Source organism: Bubalus bubalis, chromosome 14 (assembly GCF_019923935.1).
Source record: "Bubalus bubalis isolate 160015118507 breed Murrah chromosome 14, NDDB_SH_1, whole genome shotgun sequence".
In the NCBI taxonomy this organism is placed as follows: Eukaryota; Metazoa; Chordata; class Mammalia; order Artiodactyla; family Bovidae; genus Bubalus; species Bubalus bubalis.
The window spans coordinates 34,353,176-34,368,623 of NC_059170.1; positions in this window are offsets into that span (position 1 = coordinate 34,353,176).

Below are 15,448 nucleotides of genomic sequence, written 5' to 3' on the forward strand. Positions count from 1 at the left end.
ATCCCAGAGGAAGAAGAGGGATCGTCATGCCTTCACTTGCCAGTCAGCACAGCGGAACCAGAACACCACGTGGTCCAAGATTGTTTCTCCCTTAAAGTCCATTCTGCCTTCGTGGGCTTGATCAGGTGCGGATGAAAACACAGATGGGTTAAATATCCCATGTCCCAGGCCATCTCTGGGAAAGCCAATTCATACTCACTTATGTATCCCCTTACTTCTAGCCTAACAATTCCGAGGGGATCAAGAATTTCACAGCAGATGGGACACCTCCTAGGGGAGGGCAGAATACGAGCATACAAGGACCAGTTTCCGATCCTAAAAATCTCCTGGCGATCGCTGGTAATAATTTTCCCTGAGACGGTGTGGACACACCTCCTAAATGACCTTCACAAATTTCCTTCCTAAACCGTAGCACATTCATCAACCTGTGTACCAAGCAATCGCTGCTGCCTGCCTATTCCAGGCCCCTGTGGGTCCGTGCCCCTTCTCTCCCAGGGGGGTGATCAGGCCCCCTCTTCCACCCTGCTGGGTGGGTTCCTCCTCACCTGAGTGCTCAGTTCCCTTGCTGCCGTTCACTCCCTGCCAAAGCAAAGAAACCGGGCGTTGAAAGGCTGAATTCTTCCAGAGGGGCAAGGCGCCTTCCTCCCTCTAGGAGATTCAAGCCTAGGGGTGGCCTCAAATGAGACCTGTCTCCTCAAAGTGAGGAGTTTCCAGGCCAATGCACCAAATGTTGTAGCCATGCGTTCCGGGAAACAAACTCACTCAGAAGGACAATGCAGAGAGTGAAGTCCAGTTTATTACACCGGTGGGCCCAAGGCAGAGTCTCCTCTTAGCCAAGGACCCCGACCAGCATTTGTGAAAATCTTTTATACCCCATGTGTATGTGTCTGAACCCACCACTCCAAATTCCTTGAGACTTACATAAACCAAGGAAAATACAATCCCAATAACCCCATCATTCACATGCTATGTGCTCATGTGCTCAAACAGTCAATTAGCCAATAATCAATAAACCCGAGGTTACACTCCGATAGATACAGAAAAATTTATGGCCTGTCTGGAGGAAGGGGTGATTAGTGTATGTTTTCTCTTAGGCGATGAGTAACCTACATACGATCTTCAAGGTTCCCCTGTCTGGAGGGGTCTTATCCTTCCTTCTGTTGTTGTTTTCATAGGCACTAAACACAGAGTTCAGAGTCCATTGGAAAGGTGGCAGAGCATGATCAGCATGAACAGGCCTAAGATGGAGTCCAGGCCCTATGAATTCCTTCTTCAAATCCATCACTATGCTGATGTTTGGAGGAGCTGAAAATATGCAGTGATACTTAAGAAATATTCTAAAATAATTTCCAATCGGAATTACAGGACCCAAAGGTAATTCCATTCACATTAAGGTTTTTAGCTTGCTTTGTCTAAATAATACTGTCCAAGCCCCCTAAATAATTGTATGTCTGTTGACTGAATGTAGCTATACAATGTAAGTAATGAGGGGAGAAAAGAATGTATTAAAACTGATCTCCTAGCATATTTTTGTGTCCACAATGAGAAAATTAAATATCCTTCTCTGAGGCTTCTCTCACAAAATGGGAAAGAAAAAGAAGGAAGTGGTTTGAAAACTTTGCTCTCTATGTATGTGATTTAAAGGGATTTGCTTCAGAGGAGACTCCGATGCCTTAACTCTGGCAAATGAACAGAGGCAGTCAACCAGCACAAGGCAATGTTCAAAACTTCCACTCACACATGTGTCCACATGCTCACTTTTCCCATTTCTGCTGCTGTGCAGCCTTTCTGTACTAATCCAATGATCGTCTGATTAAGTGTGCAAGGAAAATATATCCTCTCACAAAACCAGCTCATCCTTTCCTATAAAGAATCTTCATGAAGCATGAGGAACACTCACCAAAGTATTCAGAGGCATATACAAACAACAGCAATCAGAGAGACTCCAAAGAGATGGAAGCAACCCTTAGCTTTAGTTTCAGGTAAAAGAGGAGAGGTTTACAGGGTCCCAGGCTAACTTTGCATTCTCTGCTTTCCTTTCCACCTACACCCCCAAAGGAGAAGATAGCTAGAGGAACTTCCCTTACTGGGTTGAGAGAATGGTTTTGCTGTGAGCATTGCAGGAATGTTTCAGGGGGAAGGGACTGGAGACAGGGCAAAGGAACTCTGGGGGAAGGCAGGGGGTGGTGGTGGGGACTGTGCATATTTAATAAATTCAAACCTCTTCCACAAATTAAGTGAAATGTTTTAAAAGGAAACAATATTACTTACATTTTATTTGTTTCAGCTACTTGGTTACAACTCCACTTGGGCACAATTAATGGAGGAAATAGAGTATTTTATAAGCCCAGGACTCTCCTTCAATCTGTGACCAAAAAAACTCTTTGCCTTAATTACTATGCATTCCTTTTGGATAGTTTGTATGTTGCCAAAACAATTATCCCAGGCTTAAGAAAAGATTCTGTCTAGTCATTCCAGTATGCTCCTGTTTGTAAATTAATAGTGAACTTTGTCATAATATTTGCATATGTATTTTAAAGTAACCCCTAATAATGCACTATTTTATGTGTTTTTATGTGCATTCACATGAACATACACACATGGGCCATTGAAGCCAAGTTTTTTGTAAATCTGAGAAGTGAAATGTGGCATGGATGCCCTGAAAATCCTGTTTTCGGGAAATAAATTCCCTTGCTCATCCCAGATGCTATGCTCACCAAAAAAAAAAAAAAAAAGAATAGCTTTTAATTGATCATGTAAATAAAGACATGTCCTGGAAACTAGATATGTTAAAAAGTAAAGAAAAGAAATCAAAAGAAGCTCCCCCCCAAATTTAAAAAATCCCATTTCTCCAAATTTGAACAAAAAGAAAAACAACTCTAAAGATTTCTAAATGGACCAAAACATCCAAAGGTAATGGGAACAGAATGCTGGAGGTTTCCATCATAAAGACTTTTTCTGTGTTTTCTTCCATCAGTTGGAATAATCACAGACATTTCACAAAATTCCCAATTTTCTCAGAGCTTTCCCAATTCTAACCTTTGAAAATAAGCTATTTGAATATTTTTTTTCTTCTGAGAAGGATCATCTTAAATATATGTCCTATATTTTCCTTCTGTCATATGCAAAGTAAACCAGAAAGAGAGGTCTCAAGTCAGAGCAGAATGAAGGTAAAAGATCAGCAATCCCAGAGTGACTGAGAAAAGCGAGGGTGTCATTTTGAGTATTACCCTCAAACGCATTCATCCCTACTTTCTTTTCGGACACCATCAAAGGCATCCAATCCAAGTTCACCAGCTGAAGTATAGACTGTGTGAACATTCCTAATCTCTGAAAAGCATAGCAAAATAAATAATCTCCCGACCCACTTTTGTTTCTGCTTTTCCCTTCCCTCCACACCTATAAATATAGTTTATTGTATACATAGCTTTTAGGGTCAAGTATTAATGATGAGAACCATTAAGAGGGCAAAGGTCAGTAGCTCCTGATTTCAGTGACCCTTAAATTTAATCTAGCATGGTAGGAATAGAATTAAAAGTGATGAAATTGTAAAGTGTGATAAAATCTACTCCACTCACACAATTGAACAGCAATAGAGGAATGAACAAAATTTAAACAATAAAAATGAACTTTGTGATCTAATTACAGGCCCAGAGTTAAAGGTGAACATTCACAGCCAACTGACATGCATGAAGGCCAGACTCTGACATCCTTAAAATATCATGTGTTCTGGAATCCAGCTGCCGTTTTGGAATGTTATCAAACAAACACTGGCCTTTATTTCACTTAGCTTATGTCCACTTCAATAAAAGAGAGGGCAAGACAGCATTTTGGAAAATATAAAAACCAATTTTTTAGCTCAGTTAAATTTTATCTTTCAAAATACATCCTTCAAACTAGTCACATTTATACCTATTTTTGATCCCTTTCAACTTGAGAACTTAGTAGTCTAGTCTTTTCTTTTGCTTACCTTTCCTCCACCTGTTTTTATTTAAATATATGTTATTTTCTTTTGTGATTTAAAAGATAATTTCAGTTTTTCCATTTTGTAAAATATCAGAAGCATATTCTTTCTGAGTTTATATCATATCATTTCCCATTGGTAATTCCTTTCTTGAATTTTTTAAATCTAGTCTAAGAAAAAAATTAATAAGGTGATTAAGAGTGGTTTCAAGCTTTTATTTTTTTAAGTTTTTAAAAAGTTTCACAAATATTGATAGTTCAGATAGTTCTTTCCTACCCTTCACACAGTTTTCCCAAATTTTCACAACTTATGTCATTATAGTATAATTATCAAAATGAGGAAATTAATATTATTAATACTATTAACTAATCTACAGATTTATTTAAATTTCACCAATTTTTCCATGCTGGTTGTTTTTCTGTCCAGGATACAATCCAGGTATGTTTATCTGTCATGTCTCCTTCATCATCTCAGGTCCTTACAGTTTCTCCATCTTTCTTTATACTTATGACTTTGACTTTTTAAAGTTGGTTATTCAGTGGAATGTCTCTCAGTGTAGATTTATCTTATATTTTCTCATGATTAGATTAAAGCTATACATTTTAACAAGAATATTGCAGAAGTGATGTTGTGTCCTTCTCAGTGCATTATATCAGAAGGAATATTGACACATCTTAGAACTGGTAATGTAAACCTTAATCTTTTGAATGCTGTGGTGGCTGTCAGATTTCTGCACTGTTAAGTTACTACTTTTCTCTTTGTAATTAATACACACCTTGTGGGACAATACCTTGAGACTATGCAACTATCTTGTTTTTCATTATATTTACTCCCCCTAATTTTAGCATGTTCCGGCCTGCAGTCATTGTTATTATGGTTGCTGCTGCTGCCAAGTAACTTCAGTCGTGTCCAACTCTGTGCGACCCCATAGATGGCAGCCCACTAGGTTCCTCTGTCCCTGGGATTCTCCAGGCAAGAGTACTGGAGTGGGTTGCCATTTCCTTCTCCAATGCATGAAAGTGAAAAGTGAAAATGAAGTCGCTCAGTCATCCCCGACTCTTAGCGACACCAAGGACTGCAGCCTACCAGGCTCCTCCACGCATGGGATTTTCCAGGCAAGAGTACTGGAGTGGGGTGCCATTGCCTTCTCCGGTAATTGTGGTTGCTTAATGGTAATTCTCTGTTTCCTTCATTCTTCTATAGTTGTTAACTGGAATTCTACTTGTAAGAAAGAGCTATCCCTTCTCCCCTTTTTATTTATTACTCATTTATTTATATCAGATTCATGGATATTTATTTTAATCTATGTATTATAATTCAATATTATCATGTTTTGGCTCAAATTAGTCCTCGTTGTGGCCAAGAGCTCCTACCAGGAGGCCACTGTGTCTTTTTGCCCTGCTGCTTTCTTTTTTCAGCACTACATAACTTTTGGCAACAGAAGAGATTGCACATTCATCTTGTGCTTTCTCTACCCCATACCTAGAATCAAGCAAGGAGCCCTTCTTTCTTTACTGGAGAATAATATTTAGGAACTAGAATCTTGATGGAGAGCATGCTTATTGCTACTTAGGAAAAATGTGTGTGTATACTAACCCATTTGGCTTCCCAGGTAGCTCAGTGGTACATAATCCACCTGCCAGTGCAGAAGACTCAAGTTCAATCGCTTGGTCGTGAAGATCCTCTGAAAAAGAAATGGCAACCCATTCCAATATTCTTGCCTGGAAAATCCCATAGACAGAGGAGCCTGGAGGGCTACAGTTTATGAGGTCACAAAGAATCGGACACAACTGAGCAACTGAATATGAGCACATGATACTAACCCCTATCATCAGTTCAGTTCAGTCGGTCAGTCGTGTCCACCTCTTTGCAACCCCATGAATCACAGCACGCCAGGCCTCCCTGTCCATCACCAACTCCCAGAGTTCACTCAGACTCACATCCATCCAGTTGGTGATGCCATCCAGCCATCTCATCCTCTGTCGTTCCCTTCTCCTCCTGCCCCCAATCCCTCCCAGCATCAGAGTCTTTTCCATTGAGTCAACTCTTCGCATGAGGTGGCCAAAGTACTGGAGTTTCAGCTTCAGCATCATTCCTTCCAAAGAAATCCCAGGGCTGATCTCCTTCAGAATGGACTGGTTGGATCTCCTTGCAGTCCAAGGGACTCTCAAGAGTCTTCTCCAACACCACAGTTCAAAAGCATCAATTCTTCAGCGCTCAGCCTTCTTCACAGTCCAACTCTCACATCCATACATGACCACAGGAAAAACCATAGCCTTGACCAGACGAACCTTCGTTGGCAAAGTAACGTCTCTGCTTTTGAATATGCCATCTAGGTTGGTCATAACTTTCCTTCCAAGGAGTAAGTGTCTTTTAATTTCATGGCTGCAGTCACCATCTGCAGTGATTTTGGAGCCCCCCAAAATAAAGTCTGACACTGTTTCCCCATCTATTTGCCATGAAGTGATGGGACCAGATGCCATGATCTTCGTTTTCTGAATGTTGAGCTTTAAGCCAACTTTTTCACTTTCCACTTTCACTTTCATCAAGAGGCTTTTGAGTTCCTCTTGACTTTCTGCCATAAGGGTGGTGTCATCTGCATATCTGAGGTTATTGACATTTCTCCCAGCAATCTTGATTCCAGCTTGTGTTTCTTCCAGTCCAGCGTTTCTCATGATGTACTCTGCATATAAGTTAAATAAGCAGGGTGACAATATACAGCCTTGACGTACTCCTTTTCCTATTTGGAACCAGTCTGTTGTTCCATGTCCAGTTCTAACTGTTGTTTCCTGACCTGCATATAGGTTTCTCAAGAGGCAGGTCAGGTGGTCTGGTATTCCCATCTCTTTCAGAATTTTCCACAGTTCATTGTGATCCACACAGTCAAAGGCTTTGGCATACTCAATAAAGCAGAAATAGATGTTTTTCTGGAACTCTCTTGCTTTTTCAATGATCCAGTGGATGTTGGCAATTTGATCTCTGGTTCCTCTGCCTTTTTAAAAACCAGCTTGAGCATCAGGAAGTTCATGGTTCACATATTGCTGAAGCCTGGCTTGGAGAATTTTGAGCATTACTTTACTAGCGTGTGAGATGAGTGCAATTGTGCAGTAGTTTAAGCATTCTTTGGCATTGCCTTTCTTTGGGATTGGAATGAAAACTGACCTTTCCCAGTCTTGTGGCCACTGCTGCGTTTTCCAAATTTGCTGGCATAGTGAGTGCTGCACTTTCGCAGCATCATCTTTCAGGATTTGAAATAGCTCAACTGGAATTCCATCACCTCCACTAGCTTTGTTTGTAGTGATGCTTTCTAAGGCCCACTTGACTTCACATTCCAGGATGTCTGGATCTAGGTCAGTGATCACACCATCGTGATTATCTGGGTCGTGAAGATCTTTTTTGCACAGTTCTTCTGTGTATTCTTGCCACCTCTTCTTAATATCTTCTGTTTCTGTTAGGTCCATACCATTTCTGTCCTTTATCAAGCCCATCTTTGCATGAAATGTTCCCTTGGTATCTCTAATTTTCTTGAAGAGATCTCTAGTCTTTCCCATTCTGTTGTTTTCCTCTATTTCTTTGCATTGATCGCTGCAGAAGGCTTTCTTATCTCTTCTTGCTATTCTTTGGAACTCTGCATTCAGATGCTTATATCTTTCCTTTTCTTCTTTGCTTTTCATTTCTCTTCTTTTCACAGCTATTTGTAAGGCCTCCCCAGACAGCCATTTTGCTTTTTTGCATTTCTTTTCCATGGGGATGGTCTTGATCCCTGTCTCCTGTTCAATGTCACGAACCTCATTCCATAGTTCATCAGGCACTCTATCTATCAGATCTAGGCCCTTAAATCTATTTCTCACTTCCATTGTATAATCATAAGAAATTTGATTTAGGTCATACCTGAATGGTCTAGTGGTTTTCCCTACTTTCTTCTGAATTTGGCAATAAGGAGTTCATGATCTGAGCCACAGTCAGCTCTTGGTCTTATTTTTGCTGACTGTATAGAGCTTCTCCATCTTTGGCTACAAAGAATATAATTAATCTGATTTCGGTGTTGACCATCTGGTGATGTCCATGTACAGAGTCTTCTCTTGTGTTGTTGGAAGAGGGTGTTTGTTATGACCAGTGCATTTTCTTGGCAAAACTGTATTTGTCTTTGCCCTGCTTCATTCCGTATTCCAAGGCCAAATTTGCCTGTTACTCCAGGAGTTTCTTGACTTCCTACTTTTGCATTCCAGTCCCCTATAATGAAAAGGACATCTTTTTTGGGTGTTAGTTCTAAAAGGTCTCATAGGTCTTCATAGAACCGTTCAACTTCAGCTTCTTCAGTGTTACTGATTGGGGCATAGACTTGGATTACTGTGATATTGAATGGTTTGCCTTGGAAACGAACAGAGATCATTCTGTCGTTTTTGAGATTGCATCCAAGTACTGCATTTCGGACTCTTTTGTTGACCATGATGGCTACTCCATTTCTTCTGAGGGATTCCTGCCCGCAATAGTAGATATAATGGTCATCTGAGTTAAATTCACCCATTCCAGTCCATTTTAGTTTGCTGATTCCTAGAATGTCGACATTCACTCCTGCCATCTCTTGTTTGACCACTTCCAATTTGCCTTGATTCATGGACCTGACATTCCAGGTTCCTATGCAATATTGCTTTTTACAGCATCGGACCTTGCTTCTATCACCAGTCACATCCACAGCTGGGTATTCTTTTTGCTTTGGCTCCATCCCTCATTCTTTCTGGAGTTATTTCTCCACTGATCTCCAGTAGCATATTGGGTACCTACTGACCTGGGGAGTTCCTCTTTCAGTATCCTATCATTTTACCTTTTCATACTGTTCATGGGGTTCTCAAGGCAAGAATACTGAAGTGGTTTGCCATTCCCTTCTCCAGTGGACCACATTCTGTCAGATTTCTCCACCATGACCCGCCCGTCTTGGGTTGCCCCATGGGCATGGCTTAGTTTCATTGAGTTAGACAAGGCTGTGGTCCTATTGTGATTAGATTGACTAGTTTTCTGTGAGTATGGTTTCAGTGTGTCTGCCCTCTGATGCCCTCTTGCTACACCTACCATTTTACTTGGGTTTCTTTTACCTTGGCCGTGGGGTATCTCTTCACGGCTACTCCAGCAAAGCGCAGCCACTGCTCCTTACCTTGGACGTGGGGTATCTCCTTACCGCTGCCCTTCCTGACCTTCAAGGGATAGCTTGAAGGATATCAAGGAGCTAGTGGATAGCTCCTCTAGGCCCTCCTGTACCCGCACAGCCATGATCCTTGGACGCCGGGTTGGTCCTCCCTGCCGCCATCCCTGACCTCGGATGCGAGGTAACTCCTCTCGTTGCCGCCCCTGACCTTGGACACGGGTAGCTCCTCCCGGCGGTTCCTGCGCTGTTGCAGACTGGCACTCTCTGCCACTGCCCCTGACCTTGGACGTGGGGTAACTCCTCTTGGCCGCCGCCTATATATTAATACAAAAACAGGTATGTCTCTGTATCTACCTATCTCTATATGTCTTTGTAAAGCCATGAGTTTATACTGATACCTCTGATTTCACCCATTGGCAAGGTATGCATTCTGGCCTCCATTTTCTCCTACTTATAGTTCTTACTCTGCTGGTGGGAAATTTGGCTCTCAATATACAAAATTGATTTAATTATTTGTTCAGTCTCAGTACGCACATGAAGTAATTACAGAGCTACTCTGTAATAGCCTATACATATGTTAGAAAGAAATAATTTACTCACTAGAACACAATATTTGTGAGTAGTTCTTTTTGTCTTTTACCTTAAATATGATGACAAAATGCTGTCTTTTTAAAGTCCTTTGCTCTTTTCCTTTCCACCCCTTCTGTTTGATTGTGTTATTCATTTGCAGTGCAGCTAGGTTCGTCTGTTACCTTTTCTTATTCCAGCACACACACAGATTTTGGTTTTAATTATTCATTTATTTTTTGGTCATGCAAGCATTATCATGATTCAAAGAGTCAGAGCTATGTGACAAAATTAAGTGACACTCAGAGAAGGGTCACTCAATACCCATTGTTGTTGTTCAGTCACTAGGTCATGTCCGACTTTTTGTGACCCCATGGACTGCCCCACACCAGGCTTTCCTGCCCTTTCCTATCTCCCAGAGTTTACTCAAACTCATGTCCATGGAGTCAGTAATGCTATCTAACCATCTCATCCTTTGCTGCCCTCTCTTCCTTTTGCCTTTAATCTTTCCCAGCATCAGGGTATTTTCCAATGAGTTGACTCGTTGCATCATGTGGCCAAAGTAATGGAGCTTCAACTTTATTTTCAGTCTTTCCAATGAATATCCAGGGTTGATTTCCTTTAGGATTAACTGGTTTGATCTCCTTGCTGTCCAAGGAACTCTTTTAAGAGTCTTCTCCAGCACTATAATTCAAAAGCATCAATTCTTTACTTGGACCACTGAAGAATTCATGGTCTAACTCTCTCATCTGTACATGACTACTGGGAAAGCTATAGCTTTGTCGGCAAAGTGATGTCTCTGCTTTTTAATATGTGGTCTAGGTTTCTTATAGCCTTCCTTCCAAGGAATACCCATGCCATCCCATCTTCTCCACTCCTTACACACACACTCACACACATACTGTAGGTAACCAGACTTTTTATTTTCTGGTTTATCCTTTCTATATTTTTGGCACAAAGGAGCAGATAATGGCATATTTTCTAAAATCCCATTTTTTTCCTTACATGAAGTGTATTATACTTTAAGTATCTCTTGTACATTGCCTTTTGCACTTAACCAGTATGTCCTACAAATCACTCCATAATTTTTTAGAGATCTTTCTCATTTCTCTTTACAGCTACATAGTACTCCATTCTGTGGCTATACCATAGCTTATTCAAGTACAATAAACAAGACTTTAGGTGGTTTCTAATATTTTAAAATTATAAACAATGCAGAAATGAATAATCTTATTTGCATTTTTTTTTTTTTTTATTGTTGGAAGGTGTATCTGCAGTGCAGGTTTCTTGTTCAAAGATTGCTGGGTCGAGAGATGAGGACACCTAAGGTTTTGTTCAATGTTGTCAGGATTCCCTCCAGAAGTTTCTTCCGGTTTGCATTCTTACCTTCAATGTACAAGAATGTCTGTTCCCCCATAGCCATGCCAACAGAATGTGTTGTCCCAATTTACTTTTTCATCAGTCCTATAGGTGAGAAGTGTTGTTTTCATTTGCATTTTTCCTTTATAGTTATGAGTGATTGTGAACATGTTTTAACTTGATTATCATGTTTGTTTCCTTTTTTTTTTTTTTTTTTTTGGTAAATTGTCTGTTTATTCCTGCTTTTCTGCTGGATTTTTACACTATGTCCTTTAATGTTTGACTTCTTTGTATACTAGTGATACTACTTGTGGTCTATACAAGTATTTTCTTCCAGTTTTTCATCTGACTTTCGACTAGTTTACAATTTTTATGTACCTTTTATGTAGCCAAATCGATAAATATTTTCTTGTATTGCCTCTGGATTTTGAGTCACAGATAGAAAATCTTTCACTTAACTTAGGTTAAAAGGAAATCCATCCATGTTTTCTTCGAGAACATTTGTGGTTTCCTAATTTTATGTTTAGATATCTACCCATTTGGAGTTTATTCTACTGTAAGGTGTGAGATTTGAGTATAACTTTTCTTTTTTGAAATAGCTGTCCAGAAGTCCTTGTATTAGTAAGTTAATTAATGTATTAGTAAGTTAATTTTGGCCTCAGTGGTTTGAGATACTACTTTATCAGGCATTAAACGTCCATATGTACTTGGTGAAAGTGAAAGTTGCTCAGTCACGTCCGACTCTTTGCAACCTCATGGACTGTACAGGCCATGAAATTCTCCAGGCCAGAATACTGGAGTGGGTAGGCTTTCTCTTCTCCAGGGGATTTTTCCAACCCAGGTTTCCCACATTGCCAGCAGATTCTTTACCAGCTGAGCCCCAAGGAAAGCCCAAGAATTATTGGAGTGGGTAGCCTATACCCTCTCCAGCAGATCTTCCCTGCCCAGAAATCCAACAGGAATCTCTTGCATTGTAGGTGGATTCTTTACTAAATGAACTATGAGGGAAGCCCTAATGTGCTTAATATTCTTTTTCATTTGATGATTTGTCTGTTCATGCTTTGATACCACACTATTTTAATTTTGTAAGTTTTATGGTATGTTTTTAACTCTTGTCAGGGCTACTTTCCACTTGTGTCCAGATTCTTTTTATCCATGGACTATAAACTTGGGGTACGTGAAGAGTCAAGAAAAAAAGACAAATGAATGATACTGACAGACTTTACGTAATAGGGAATCTTGGAGACTATGGAAAATGGGAGCGTTTTCTGCATATCCAAACTAAAGGGAGCAGCTGCTCTTCACTTCCAGCCAATTGTTTCCCAGTGGGAATATAGGTCCAGTACTATAAGATTTAATTTTGCAAGATGAGAGAAAACAACAGATTTTTATGAGAAAACTCCCAATTTTAAAATGTTAGCTTATTGGCAATGAATTGCAATTTCTTTCAGTTTTATGTTAAGCACTGTGCTGTGCCAAAACGTAGAGCCATATGTAAGCTTCATATGGCTCATAGATTTCTAGTTTGCACACTCAACTGTGCACAAGAAGCTGTGCTGATGAGTAATATAAATAGAATTTTCTGATGAATTTCACCCTGATTGTTGACAAAATCAGTTTTTCAAAAGGTTCATACACTCATGTCAAAGATGAGGGGAGGATACAAAAATGTCCATAGATTAGAATTCAAATGTGTAAATAGTTCCTATTCTCAACTTTCCAGAAGGAAAAGTTAGCAATTATCCTTACAAATGTTGTATGATTGCTGTCTCAACGTGTTTATTAAGCAATGTGAAAGTAGTTAATTGCAAAATAGCTTTGAAAGAAGTTTTAGAACTATTTATAATCTAAAATGAAATGTGTATGTGTCTTAAATCATCAATACATATGAAAAGAAAGACTTTTTATTTCAGATTATTTTTCAGATATATTTGAAAAGTTTTTCATTATAAACCATGAAACTAAAAACTAAATTTAGCAATATTATATGACATAAAATAAACGTGTAAAATCTCTTTACCTCATTCTCATCAAAAACAGGTTCTTGTGAATCCTTTCATGCACACACATAGGACAAACAAATTAATACAATATCATCATGAATATATTGTTTTGCATCTTGCCTTTTTCATTTCCATATCAGTTTATATGGGACTGCCTCATTCACTGCATTGTTCCAAAATATTCTATTACTGAATTGTACTTAATTAATCTCTTCATCAATGGATATTTATATTATTTTTAATTTTTGTTATTTCAAACAATGCTGAAATGTTAATCATAATAGCCAAAATTCTACAGAAACAATCTAAGTGTCCATTGACAGATGAAAGTATAAAGAGTATACATGTATGTATGTATAATGGGATGTATATGTGTGCATATGTTTATATCTAATGAAATATTTTTTAGTCTTAAAAAAGAATATCCTTCTATTCACAATGTGGATGAATCTAGAAGACATCTATACTCGGTTAAACAAGCCAGACAGAAAGAAAAAAAAAACTGCATGATCAAACTTATATATGGAATCTAAAAAAGTCTAATACCAGAAATAGAGAACAGAACAGTGCTTTAAGCATGGGTGGTGGGAGGTTAGAGGAAATGGGGAGATGTTGGTCAAATGGTACAAAGTTGTAGTTATGTAGGATGAATCGCCTATAGATCACATATACAGGATGATGACTGTAGTTAATAATACTGGACTGAGTCCTGGAGTTTTGCTATGAGAGTAATTTCAGGTACTCTCATTACACACACATACACACACACACACACGTGTGTAACTATGTGGGGGAATGATATGGTAATTAACTTGACTGTAGGAATTATTTCACATATATATATATATATATATATGTAGAGAGAGACTATAAAAGCATGCTTTATACCTTAAATGTAAAGCATTTCATAAAAGAATGTTACATTGTAGTAGTTACATCATTTGCAGTAAAAAAGAAATAGATTACTTCTATTTAATTGGATATAATTTATATCAATAAAACAATGTTTAACTAGATAAGAAACAATACTGAAATGAAGATTCTTTGTATGCACATGCAAGTGTATCTGTTGGGTAAATACTTAGAGAGGTAATTGCTGGGTCAAAGGATGTGTATATAATTCAAAAATTTTATACCTATTGCCCTCAAACAAAATAAACTGATTTAGAAATACAATTTGTGTGGCAAATATTAAAGTGAGCATTTTTCTGAAAATGGCTTCTATAGGTAAAAGTTTATTATTTCAATATGAAATATGGCTATATCATGGCAAATAGATGGGGAAAAAAATGGATAAAGTGACAGACTTTATTTTCTTGGGCTCCAAAATCACTGCAGACAGTGATAGCAGCCATGAAATTAAAAGATGCTTGCTTCTTGGAAGAAAAGCTATGACAAATCTGCACTGTGTATTAAAAAGCAGAGACATCACTTCTGCCAACAAAGGTCCATATAGTCTAAGCTATGGTTTTTCCAGTAGTCATGTATGGATGTGAGAGGTGGATCATAAAGAAAGTTGAGCACCAAAGAATTAATGCTTTCCAACTGTGATGCTGGAGAAGACTCTTGAGAGTTCCTTGGACAGAAAGGAGATCAAACCAGTCAATCCTAAAGGAAATTAACCATGAATATTCATTGGAAGGACTGATACTGAAGCTGAAGCTCCAACACTTTGGTCACCTAATGAGAACAGCTGACTGATTGGAAAAGACCTTGATGCTGGGAAAGATTGAGGGCATGAGGAGAAGGGAGTGATAGAGGATGGGATGATTGGATAGCATCATCAACTCAATGGACATGAGTTTGAGCAAACTCTGAGAGATAGTGAAGGACAGGTAAGCCTGGAGTGCTGCAGTCCATGGGGATCACAAAAAGTCGGACACAACTGAGTGACTGAACAATAACAACAACAGTGGCTATTTTAATTAGATTATTTTCCTATTTAAAAATCAAGTATTGCAATAATTGTGCATTTAATTTTGAGAAGGTATTTATTATCAAGATATTTATACTTATTATTGAAGAAATTAGAAAATATGCATGAAAAGAAACAGAAATTTTTATTTTATTTTATTTTTAAACTTTACATAATTGTATTAGTTTTGCCAAACATCAAAATGAATCCACCACAGGTATACATGTGTTCCCCATCCTGAACCCTCCTCCCTCCTCCCTCCCCATTCCATCCCTCTGGGTCATCCCAGTGCACCAGCCCCAAGCATCCAGTATCGTGCATCAAACCTGGACTGGCAACTCGTTTCATACATGATATTTTACATGTTTCAATGCCATTCTCCCAAATCTTCCCACCCTCTCCCTCTCTCACAGAGTCCATAAGACTGTTCTATACATCAGTGTCTCTTTTGCTGTCTCGTACACAGGGTTATTGTTACCATCTTTCTAAATGCCATA